Raw genomic sequence first — 13,299 nt, 5'->3', positions numbered from 1 at the left:
AGGATAAGCTCATAATTCCTGGGACACTAAGTAGAGTCCTTAAATAAGTTTTGCCTCAGGAGTGGGAAATAATTAGTCCTAGACTAAGCATTGTTCCATATCCCTCTTTAAAAAGTCATAATAAAAGACCTAAAATAATCAAAATGTTTCCAAATACTTAATTTGGTTCCAAAGAAAAACTCAAGAATATTTATTGACATATTATATATCCAACACCTAACAAAGTAAAATTCACATCCAATCAAAGGTTACTAGACATGCAAAGAAGCAGGAAAACGAGATATAATGAATAACAAATCAATCAAAACACTCACAGACATTAGAACGAGCAGACAAGAAATTAAAACAGGTATTATAACTATATTGTATATGTTTAAAGAAAAGAACCATGAGAGATATAAAATAACAAGCAACAAAACACCTAAATCAAACTTCTAGATAGCAAAGATAAAATATGTGAGATAAAAAAATCCACTGGATGAGATTAATGACAAATCACACTCTCATAAACATAATGTAAAATTATAAACATAATTTCAACATATATCCAATAACATATAGAAAAGATAATACATCATGATCAAATGTTGTTTATACCAGCAGTATAGGTTTGATTTATCATTTTAAAAAATCAAACAATATAATTTCCTATATGAACAATAAAAAGAAAAATAAATGGTCATCTCAATAAATGAAGAAAAAGCACTTGACAAAATCCAATACCAATTTATGATAAAAACTAAGCAAGCTTGTTTCAAAGGGAACAGTTTCAACCCAATAAAGGGCATCCACGAAACACCTACAACTAACGACACATTTAATGGTGAAAGACTGATGTTTTATCCCTAAGAAAAACAAGACATGGCTCTCCATGCTCGCCACTTCTCAATATAGTACTGTGACTTTTGAAAGTAACTTCAGGCAAGAAAAGTAGAAAGCATCCAGACTGGAAAACAAGAAGTAAAAGAGTCTTCATTTTTAGATGAGATGAGCATCTAAGTAAAAAATTCAATGAAAATTAGAAAAACGAACAAACACTACAAGAACTAATAAGTGAGTTTGGTAAGGCTGCAGAAGGTCGAATCCATACACAAAGTCAATTGTATTTATATATACTAGCAATGAATATTAAAACAATTTAAATTAAGAAAACAATACCATTTAAAATAGTCCTCATCCTTCTCCATGCTAGACCTCATTCAATGTGCTTCAGCCATATTGAGTTTATCTCTATTTCTCAAACCACCACGTTTATTATGGCCTTAAACTTTTGTATTTGCTTTTCTCTGTCAGAAGCATTTTTCTACTCTGTCTGCTCATGGCTGATTATTGCATTATTCAGGTCTTAGAAGAAATATCACCTCCACTGACAAGTCGTCTCTGATCATTCTATCTAAAATAACAAATATGACCACTCCTGATCACTTTCTATTATCTCACTAAAAATATTTTTTTTCAGAGCTGAATCACTGTCTATTCATTTATTTATTTTTGTCTTTCCTACAAAGTGTCAAACTCCATTAGAGTAGAGACTTCACCATTTTTTTTACTGCTTGTATTTCATCATCTAGAACAGTGTTTCAGAGACAGTAAGCACTCAACAAATAAAAAACATGTAGTGATTGTTGTTAAATGAATCAATGAATGAATGTTCATTGTATATTATGTGGGTATTAAAGATAAGCTATTTATTTTTAATGTATTAGTCCATTTTAAAAGAGCTTTCGATTACTACCTTGAAAGTTTTCTAAAAATCATTAATTTTCCAGAATATAGGCAGTTATTATTTGTCTCTGTGGTATCAGATAATGTGATAGCATTCTAATTCTTCCTGAAAATCATCTATTGGCACTAGTTAGATAGGAGTAGTGGGCTCCAAGATACGTGTACACAATCGGAGTGAATAAATCTATCCTGGGTATATACTACATGCATGCTAGTTGCCTTACATATGTTATCCCAATTATTCAAAAATACAACCATAAATATTGCTATTTCTGCTTTGCTGATGGAGACATCAAATCTTAGTAAAGAAGGTTAACTTGTCTATTGTACACAGAGAAGTGTGATACATACCTAGGCCAATTTTGGAGTTTTACCTGGAAAGTTTCTATTATAGGATTAGAGAAACAAAATGTTAGGTGAATGTTGTTCTATGTGTTCAGAGATAGTTTGTCTCCACTCAGTCTTCTATTCTTATGCCTTTTATTTTCTGTTTTCTTTCTTCCTTCTGCTCTTTTCCTTTCTCTCTCTCTCTCTCTCTCTCTCTCTCTCTCTCTCTCTCTCTCTCTCTTCTCTCTCTCTTTTATTTTTCACTCAATCATTCAAGAAATAAAGGCATGCCCAATAAAGGCCAATAGAAAAATTTTATTAGTTAACTTGGCCAGATATTTTACTGATTCACATTAAAACAAAACAACAACAAAATAGAACCATTATAGGACCGTAAAGACCAGGATGACTATTTGTGTTATTTGTGTTGATTAGAAACTCCAGTGCTAAGAAAAGCAAAGTTTCTGATTTATCATTATTTTGCACCAAACATTATCTCTGTTTCACTTATGGCTTAATGCATTTATATAACCATATCATCAATACATGCAACTGCTCAAAAAGAAAAAAGAAAATCACATTGAATAAGAGATGGGAAATGGCTCAGCTATTTATCTGTAAGAGAGGTCATTAGTCTAATCTTTGGCAAAATAGTTTAAAAGTCCATGTGCTGAGTACCACTTAAGAAACTAGTCACTTTTTTGTTTATATTGTTTTCAAGATTAACATACACACAAAAAAGTGATAGTCTTTTCATCCTCCATCCCCAAAGGGTAGAAGTACCGTTTTATTCTAATATGTAAGTTTAATTGCTTTTTTCCTGAATAACATTATCGTCTTGTTTTAAAAGCCAATCCTGTACATATCCCTAAATGGAGGCATGTGTTAGCATAGAACCAATGGAAAAGATCAGGTGCATATGTTTAAGTAAAAAAAAAAAAAAAAAAAAAAAAAACTATGTCAGAATAAATTTTATACTGATACAGGGTAATAGAGATGGGCAAAGGAAAACCAAACACCACATGGAGGCCATTTGTTCCTTCAAAGCATGATGCAGATTCAAACCTTCAGATAAAAATGTACAAGCTGCCAACTTCAAAGGAGAAGCATTAAAATAAAACAAAACAAGAAAAACCAGCAATTGAGAATTGTACCTTGCATACATAAACACTTAGTGTGCACATGTGTGCTGGTCCCTCACATTCATAGAGCATATCTGATGTCAAACCACATTATCTTAATAGCTGAATTGGACAATAAATGTTAAAAACTGAATTCACAATGCTTTGTGTACATAAAAATATTCATATGGTTCTGTAGAAATCCTGGCATATACAACATTTAATATTATTTACATTTAATTAGGTAAAATCAAATCCTACAAAGTTGCTTCATTAGATTTCTCCAAGGCCAGTTGTTTATGTAAGCACTGAATCATTAATATGCAGTTTCTCTCATAATTATAAGGGTGTCAGATAAGAAACCTGCTGTGTAGGACAGATAAAGAAAGTTGGAGATAGTCACAGATATAAACCCCAATTCACACTGCTAGAGCATTTGGAAAAGTCTTGCATAAATATGTGAATCACTTTATAGAGACAAACAGGGACCCAAATGGAATAGCGAAAACCAAGTTAATGTTTTTTTGGTTTTTTTTTCCTTTTTAAATGGAGAATCAAGTAGGGAAATCAAACAGTGAAATCAATTGTTAGCATTTTTTTTTTATTCGGGAAGGGGAACAAGACTTTATTGGGGAACAGTGTGTACTTCCAGGATTTTTTTCCAAGTCAAGTTGTCCTTTCAGTCTTAGTTGTGGAGGGCGCAGCTCAGCTCCAGGTCCAGTTGCTGTTGCTAGTTGCAGGGGGCGCAGTCCACCATCCCTTGCGGGAGTTGAACCAGCAACCTTGTGGTTGAGAGCCCACTGGCCCGTGTGGGAATCGAACCAGCAGCCTTCGGAGTTAGGAGCATGGAGCTCTAACTGCCTGAGCCACCGGGCCAGCCCTGTTAGCATTTTTTAATTCAAAGAATTGATTACAAAATGAAAAACATTTTTCTCAGCATAGATATTTAGATGAAGATGGACCTAAATTATAATATGTCTCTACCCATGATAATAATGACCTAAAATGTTGCCACCCTGTTTCTCTGAGTACTATTCCCATCATTAAGTCTTGTGATGATCTAGAAATAGGAATATCTATATGTTTGTGCAATTCTTTAATAGAAGATTAATTTTGGTGATTCTATTTTCTATAATTCTCATTTATGTATAACCGAAACACTCATACACTTGAATTATTTTCAGTCCTGTATATTGATTCTCATATAGCTTATTCTCAATCTTCTTTCATTACTACTGACAGACTGAAACTAAGGTCCATGTCTGATGCTTGCTCCTCTCATTTGCAGCGGAACCTACCTCAGCCTCTGTGTTCCTCAGTCCTTCTTCCCAGGCAAGCCTCCCACTACATCTTTCTTCTTCACCTGGTGACAAAAAACCCATGCCACTAGTATAAAATTGTCTTTGTTGAGTTACTTTTTCCTATAAATCTTCCCTTGATTCAGTGTCAAACTCCCTGTGGCCAAAGTCATGGAAGTCTTACTTCTATTCCTTCTTACAGAGGATACAGTCAACCTCTCCAGGGCAACTAAAGCAACATTTTGCCAGTTTCTTGAGCGGTCCTGAGAGCAGGGCAGGGCGGGGGTGGGGTGGGGGGAAGAGAGGATTATTCTTGTTAGTCACAATTCATAATATCCCTTTCCTTCTTGGAGTTTCACAAAATTAATTAATTTAAAGTGCCTAAAGCAGAGCAGGAAAGAAACTTGGCTTTATTTGTTAATTCAGTATTTTCCAATCTACTTAAACATATAACATCTTTACATGCATATAGTACCTTAAGCAAATTTGGAGGAAATAGATGCTAAAAGTATTGCTCGTACTGTCTTGCACACTGAATGTTCTTAATAAATAACTTTGGGAAGACATCATGCTTTCATTTTACCCTATGTAATCTCATCATCCTCAGTGATTTCCACATGCATTCAAATTGCCCATCTAACTAAACCTCACTGTTCACCACTTTCCATTAACTCAACTTTTTTTTTCTCATTCTACATCAACTTTTTCAACAGCATGACTGCACCCTTTATTTCTCTACCTCAAAACAGAACTTTAAATTCCAAATCTACCCTTCTTCAACTCCAACTTCTTTGCTGGACATGCCACCATTCCAAATACCCAGTGACCAGCACTAGGTACTTTAAGGACTCCGTTCATGGAGTCCCTCTCAATTAGCCCAACTCATTTAGTCTCTTTGTATAATGCTGTCCAACTGGAGCAATATGACTGGTAATTTCAGGGCTTTTCAACCTCTCTTCTAGGATGCAATTTTTTTTCCTTAATCTTTCATGGCTAATCCTCCGCTCAACTCTTCTCTGATCTGTCATTTACTTTCTTTGCTCCTGCCCCCAAATTAGTTCTATAAAAACTCAAAGAACCTTCCAGGTATCGATCCACTTTGACATGACTGAAATAGGTATTACTGGGTAGTACCTCCACAGCAGTGGGAATATTAGATACTTAACTGTCCCAGTGTTGGCAGTGTTTTGCTTGAGTAAGTGATGGTTTTGGAGAAGAGACTTACAACTCAAAGATAGATCCATCAGAGTTCATAGATAACAGATCCACCGACATTAGTGAAAGTATCCCCATACCTTCTTGAGATGATTTAAATCAGCAATTCCTCTAAATTTTTAAGATTTAATTTGAGAATCAGATTGTTTCCCTCTTCAATTCTTTGAGTAGAATGAGGGAAGGAGCAGGGGGAGGAAGACAGATAACATTATAGAGCTTGAAGGGTAGGGAAACTCAAGACTTAGTGAAGTTCTAAAGAAATGATTTGGGTAGTCATGGGACAGTATATATAAATCAGGCTCCTGGAAGGTAGAAGAAATCTGTCTCAGAAATAAAAGCAATCAAAGTTAACTTCGACTAATACACAATTCTGACAATTATTTTTTGTTAGTCACTGCCCACCCACATGTTACAGGGAAAATTGTCTCCTGGATTCTTTGGGACCACCTTACAGGTATTGTCAATGTTTGACTCCTCTTCCAACCTCACTTCTCCCCATTTACCACCCATAATGTTTCTCCAAGATTCAAGTCTAATCTTACAACTTTTCTCCTTTTTTTTTTTTGATGAGTTTATTTAGTATCATGGCTTCTTTATCATGAAGATTCATAATGGATTGTCCTGATCTCCCCCTTTCAGTTTTAGTGTCTGGTTTTCAACTCCAGGCTCATGCTATCACTTCAAGTTAAATCAAAAGCTAGCTCATCTGACCTCAATCCTGTATTCTCCATTTGTGATAAGGTTATTTTTATTTTCATAGTCTCTCAGGTAAATCATTCCTGAATCCTCTTTTACTTTTTTTTCTTTCTCTCTGTTTTCCAATTTGTCATCAATAATCTTTCTTCTCCGTAGAGCCATACCTTTCTTTTATTAGTGTGATTGTCTTACTTCTGATCCTTATGACCTCACATTTGTATTATAAAAATAGAAGTCTAAATAATTCCTCTACAATTGTTTTCTCCTATAATGTAATCTGTCCTTTATCATATTGTCAGATTCATCTATCTTAACTATCACAACTTACTCCTGTACTCGAAAATCTTCAAAGACATGGACTATAAAATCAAAGCCTTTAATCCTGCCCTTGGACCCTTCATACTTTGGCTCTCTCTTATATTTTCAAGTGTACCCTTCATTATTCCTTACCCATATGTTTTCTTTCTGTTAATCCCATTTATTTACTCTCCTGTAAGTATGCCTTGCTCATTTCTACCTTATTATGCCTCTTCTCACTACCCTCATTCAATATCCTAATCTTATACTTCCTTAAATATGCAGCGCAAGCTCCAACCATTCCGTGAACCCTCTATGACCCTTCCCTCCCACAGGAGACTCCAGTTCCTCTGAATTCTCAAATGTATAGTGGGTTGTACCATTAGTAAGACACAAATATATATGCTCTGTGTGCATTTTCCTCTGTGTATATGTTACTTTTTTATTACTTTGTATACCCCAAAGCTTCTAGCATATGTTAGATGTAAAATAAATGCCACTTAAATGAATGAATGAATGGCGTTTAATGTCCACAGACCCTTAACTAAGTCACATAGGAACTTCTGAAACTTCAAAAACAAAAAGCATTCAAGATTATTATAGTATTGTTGACATCTTAATAAATTAAAATCATTTGAAGAATGATAATTCATATATAACACAGTAACTTTTAATTTTTAAGGGTACTTATTTGAGACAAACTCCAGGGTGATATGAGCTTTATATTTCCTCATCTCTTCTGTATTTACCATCTGACGAATTTTAGTGCTGTGAACAATCCAATTTTTAAACAAAAGAGCAGGATGCTCAAGTACTCCACACATGTTTCTGAAACTGAACAAAATAAAGTTCAATTTTACAAAGAAAAATGTGCAGTCATATAAACAGAAAAACAAACAAAAAAGAAAAAAACAAAACAAAACAGAACTTTAGCAAAGAAATAAAGCAAAGATATAAATTTTTGAAGAAATCAGTAGTATCATTTAAAACATTTCCTTGAAGATGAAAATCAATACTATTTACTATCAATCAAAAGCTTTTAAAATATAAATATATTTTAATGCAGTGATTGCCTTTCCCTAAAATAAGGAAGTAATCAAGTTATTGTTGCCAAAGTGGATGTATAAGTATGTTCACTAAAGCACTGCTTGTAATGGTCACAAACAAGAAATGCCATAACATGTGATGATAGAAAATGGACTAAATGAATTAAGATATATGTAGACATTAAGATGTAATTGAAAATTTAATTTAAATTTCTGAGTTATTCTGCTGTGATCATGGATTACTTACATAATTTAAGAAATCACCTCCATTTATCATGGAGACAAGGAAAGCGATTTATGTCATGTCACACTTTGGAAGCTGTAGTTGTGATGAGAAAAAAAGAAGTAACAAGTTTTTCTCACTTTTATTTTAATATTGACCCACATATAATGATTTGTTGTATAGCTTATATTTATAAATGATTAAATAAATTTATGAACTTATATCTAGTTTGCTGAATATCCATGAAGTTATAAAAATAAGGTTAGTATATTAAAGATTCTATAAATGTCTTCAATTACAATTATATTTCTCCTTAGAGAACATAATACAGGTACACTACATTGACTTCTGTATTAAATCCCGTTTAGGGATCATGGGATTAAAGGTTTAAATAATTTTATTGTGTGTATCCCAGATCAATATTTTACCAATATAGACTCTACAAGAAATGATTTAAATCAATTCCTTTGTGAATAGGAATCATCCATTGATAAAAAAAAAAAAAACTGTTTTTTTAATTTGAAATTTCATAAATTGTACACACAGATATAATTGTTCATTTTTATTATGATTGTGATAACAGTAACAGCAGTATCTTGCACTTACTACAATGGAACTAACAATTCTCTTTCAGAGTTTTAGACCAAATGCAAATATCTTATTTTAAAAATTAATATAATATATGATAAACTCTGTTGAAAGTAACAGGTAAGTATTGCATTCTTATAATTATCTGCAATGCAATCATTTTATAAATCTTTTTTTAAGCACACTCTTACTATTGTTTTTGTCCAGGTTATGGGGGATTATCTAAAACAATGTGAGGCTTGAAATTCCATGTAACCAAACAATTAACCTTATTATTTTGATAGTCAAAATCTTAAGTACAATCAGTTTTGATTTGGGTAAATTAATGTTAAAAATGATTGTGTGTACCACATTATGTTAGGTTCTCTAAGTTTAAAAGTCTGATGAGCAAAAGAAAAAAAATACCTTTTTTGGAACAATTTATTGCAAACTGTTGTTCCTGGACTGAGTACATCAGAATTACCTAGGTACTTGTTAAAAATTTATAGATTCTTGGGCGACCTTCAAAGTATTGAAAGATAATCTGTACAGTAGGGCCCAGGCATTTTTAACAAGTTTCCCAGATAACCCATGATCCATTATCAAGTCTGAGAATCAGTACTCTTAGAAAGCCTTCTTACAGAAAGTCTCATCAAGATCTCAGAGGCTGGTTGTGAAATGTGGAATAAGTCATTGTGAGTTTAAAAAATCTAAGGGAGTATAGAGGAAAATGTCTGTTTATAAACAAAATAATCTATAAGAAGCAAGCTTCTAAGGGGTAGCACCCCCATTACTTCTTGCCTTTCATTTGTGACCAAGGAATAGTGGAAGCAGAAGAGTTTATATACTCCCACTTCAATCCATTTATAAAGCTACCCAAGTACATTCTTGAATTAAGAAGTCTCATTGCTTCGTTGATACTAACCCTTTCTCTAAAGACGTAACAGATTATAAGTAATGTAAACCTATATGACCTGCCAGGATCTATGAGTTTTCAGATCTCAAGTGACGGGAAAGAGCCAGTGGATACCACCAGATTGCATTAAAAGGTAGTTGGTCTATTGTTTCAGCCTAAGAATTCTACTTCAATAGAATAGTACTCAGCTGCCAAGTACAAAACAAACTATTATACTATGAGTGCAAGTGGTAGAAATTGCTTTCTCTATTATGAAGTCATTTTTTAAATTAATTTCATCTTAAAGAATTATTTCATTAATACGAATGCTATAGTTTAGTATAGAATTATATAAGTAGAAATTATTTTGTTTGCAAGAACCAAACAAAACCAAAAAGAAGGAGGTAGTGTTTGGAACATACAGTAAGGAGACAAGAGCAGAAACATAGTTGAATAGGAAGGCTTTAGCGAACCCATGCCAGCACTTTCTCCATCTTTTATTTTTACTTCTCTTTGACTATGTATTTCCCTCCTTTGCATACAGGCTTCTTTTGCTTGTCCCATTTGACATAATAGAAAATGTAGTCACTAACAGCTTCTGAAAGAAATTGATTGCTTTTTTACTCTCTGGGTTCTACCACATTCCTTCATGAGGGATAGCCCCGTAGTACACGAGCTAATTAAGTTTGTCCATGTGTTGGGGGTTTGGGAAAGGGACTCTGATCTGTCACTCTAGGACCTGATACCCACTCCCAGACTTGTAACTGGAAGGCACAGGCAGGGGATTGAGAGAAGATGAAAATGGGAAGTGGGATCACATTGTATGAACATAATTACAGGACCTCATGGGGATTGAAAGGAGGGGCCAAAGAGAAGGAATGACCAAAGAGAAGGAATCTTTGTGGGGTTCCTTTCACAGACTTGCTGTTTTTACAGGAGAGAATAGTTACCTGAAAGCATGAAAAAATCTAAAGTGTTTTGACCTGTACTCCATAAGCAAGAGCTTTACAACCACTTGGTGATAATGTCTAAATTATAAAAACAGATCCTTAAGGGGTAATACAGAATAATAATATTAACAGGAATCTTGTTTAAACTGCCATAAGCCAGGTGATTTATACACATTGTTTCATTTTTTCCCCCACAACTTAATTATTATCTTCATTTTACAGATAAAAAAAAACTGACATCCAATAATGACACAAGTAGTAAAAGATGAAATCAGATCTCTAAACCAGGTCTGTCAGAGCTAATAGCCATGCTCTTACTCTACTACACAATTCCTATTTTCTGAGTTCAAGGGCATATTCTGAAGAATTGTAACATTATTTTTATAATGAAATTATTAGCCATATACATAAAAAGAAAAATGATCAGAAAATATAGTGAAACATATGATGGAATCATTGTAGCCTTCATCCAAAATGCTCTCCGTATTTTAGAGGGAAACTTCTTAAACTAAGGCCCATACCACAATCTGCACCTTTATTCCTTTACCTGGGTCTCTGAATATAGGAGTAGACAGTTTATTTGGTGGAAAAAAGATATTAGAGGAGGTAATCTCAAATTTCTTTAAGGGATAAATCTGGTATTTTGAGTAGTTAATTTGTATGTTAAGGCTGCTTTGCAATGTTCAGCGGCTTAAAAGAACGAAGTGTCCTGGAGTAGTTTTTCTTCCTGAGTAACTTGTGTACCAGGAAAATTAGTCTTCATTTTTACCCTTACTCAGAGAGCAGGATGTGTCAGTGCAAATTTTCCCGGTTGCTATTTTTGGAGCATATGGGTAAAGCTAAAATATATGAACATATGTATGTACATTTGTGTATGTATATGAGCATGTATATTTGTATAAGCAATCACATTTTTATTCTCCTCATTCATCCTCCTGTCCCTCTCCTGCACTTGAAAGATAATTCAAATATGAAATGTGAGCAGGCAGTAAGTGTGGTATTATTTTATAATGATCAACAATTGTGTGTGCGTGTGTGTGTTTCCCTTAACAAACCTACAAACAATTAATCTGTTCTGTAGCTAAAAATTATTTCATAGAATTATCCCCATTTTATAGTCTTCCATTAAAGCAAAGATAATTTGTTACAATCTTGGTAATGAAAATTTGATTCTAAATTTTCATATACTTGTATGTCAGTCAAATAAAACTTTGCCAAAGTTTCAAAACATACAAATATTACCATGATAGTTATGATAACTGGTGGCATTATTTTAGGCCATTCAGTGTAAAAGCACAGACTGTGGAAATGAGGTTTTGTGCATGCATGAATAAACGTTTGTCCACGAGGTGTGTGTGAGCATATGCATGGAGAGAATCTGTGTCAGGTTCTTACACAAACATGCATTCTTTGACAAATTTTGGTGAAACTTCTGGTTTTCTTAATCCTTTAAGTATTCAGTTATGTTAATGTTATGTGATACTTGACAGTAAGCTCAAATATCAAAGGTATACAATTATAAAATTTACTCTTCTCTAGTAGTGTTTACTTTCTTAAAATGATACATAGTTTACCGTGCCTTCTTTTTCCTATTTAGTATCTCTATTCTTTGCATTTAAGACAATTTAAAATAATAAGCAATTATAAAAAAATAATTAAAAATAATTAAACCACTTAAAATCTATTAGCAAAAATGCCTACAAATGTGGTGGATTTTGTTAACTTTAAGCTTGGATTGTTCATTCAAAATCTTTATATCCCAAATAGGATAGTTAGTCAAATGTTACCATCAGCAATTTGAGAAAATGGAAGCTAAAAACTAGATTACAAATGAAAAAGAACAAAATTGTACTAAATGACAGTTGATTAGAAGCTCTTGATAACATATGTGCATTTAAACATATATGGCATTCTAGTTATCTTTTGTGATGTTAAGATCTTATTCTTTGACTGAAAGCTCTGAGCTATTTGTTTTAGCATAATCGCATATCTAATGAATATAGTATATCACATTTCATTCAGAATAAAGCCATTTTCTAAATATAAACTATGTGATACACACAAATCAATATGTATTATATATATATGATTCAAAGACTAATACCCATTTGTTTCTTATGAATCATGTGATACGGAGGTGGAGAAGATCATAGTAAACATGCAGGACAATCCTTCACTCAGTACAATTGCCCTGCATCCTGAAGGTGTTAGGGTAAACCATTTTACTCAAAGAGTCTTTTCCCTTTCAGGAAGTCAACATATTCTCAATAAAGATTTACCCAACCTCAATTATTTTTCCTTCACTTTGAAAATGTTAATGTGCATTTTTTTCATTTCTGAGTTTTTTTGGTTTATTTTTATGTTGTTGTTTATTTGTTTGCTTGTTTAATTCCTGAATAGCTATAAAATCCACATAGGTCAAAAACTTTAGACTATGCATAGAATAAAATAATTATCTTTGATCTCAGTCCTTCATCTACCCAGTTGTCCACCTCACCAAAAATTAAAACAGGCAAACATTACGGTTACATGCAATGTGATATATAGATGATGTATTACAGAATTGTACACTTGAAACCTATGTAATTTTACTAACAATTGTCACCCCCAAAATTTTTAATTAAAAAAACAAAAACAAAAAAACACCAAAACCAAAAATCAAATATTCATTAGCAGGGTAGTACTGTATACATACATATGTGGCGCATCCACAAAATTATGCAGCCATAAAAAAAGAATGAGGAAGATCTCCATATGGATAGAAAAACAGCCCCTAAATATGTTGGTTCTGGACAGTGTATAGAAGACCTGGAGAGGTCAACCATCCTGATTAGCCTGGGGATAAGTCATTTCCCAAGACATGACTTTCAGTGCTAAAACGATGAAAGTTCTGGGCTACAAGGCACTAGTGGTCCCAAGTCTAGTCCTCCCCCAACTTT

Source organism: Rhinolophus sinicus, chromosome 3 (genome assembly GCF_057876585.1).
Source record: "Rhinolophus sinicus isolate RSI-liver-muscle chromosome 3, RSI-T2T, whole genome shotgun sequence".
Taxonomy (NCBI): domain Eukaryota; kingdom Metazoa; phylum Chordata; class Mammalia; order Chiroptera; family Rhinolophidae; genus Rhinolophus; species Rhinolophus sinicus.
This window is presented reverse-complemented; position numbering follows the sequence as displayed.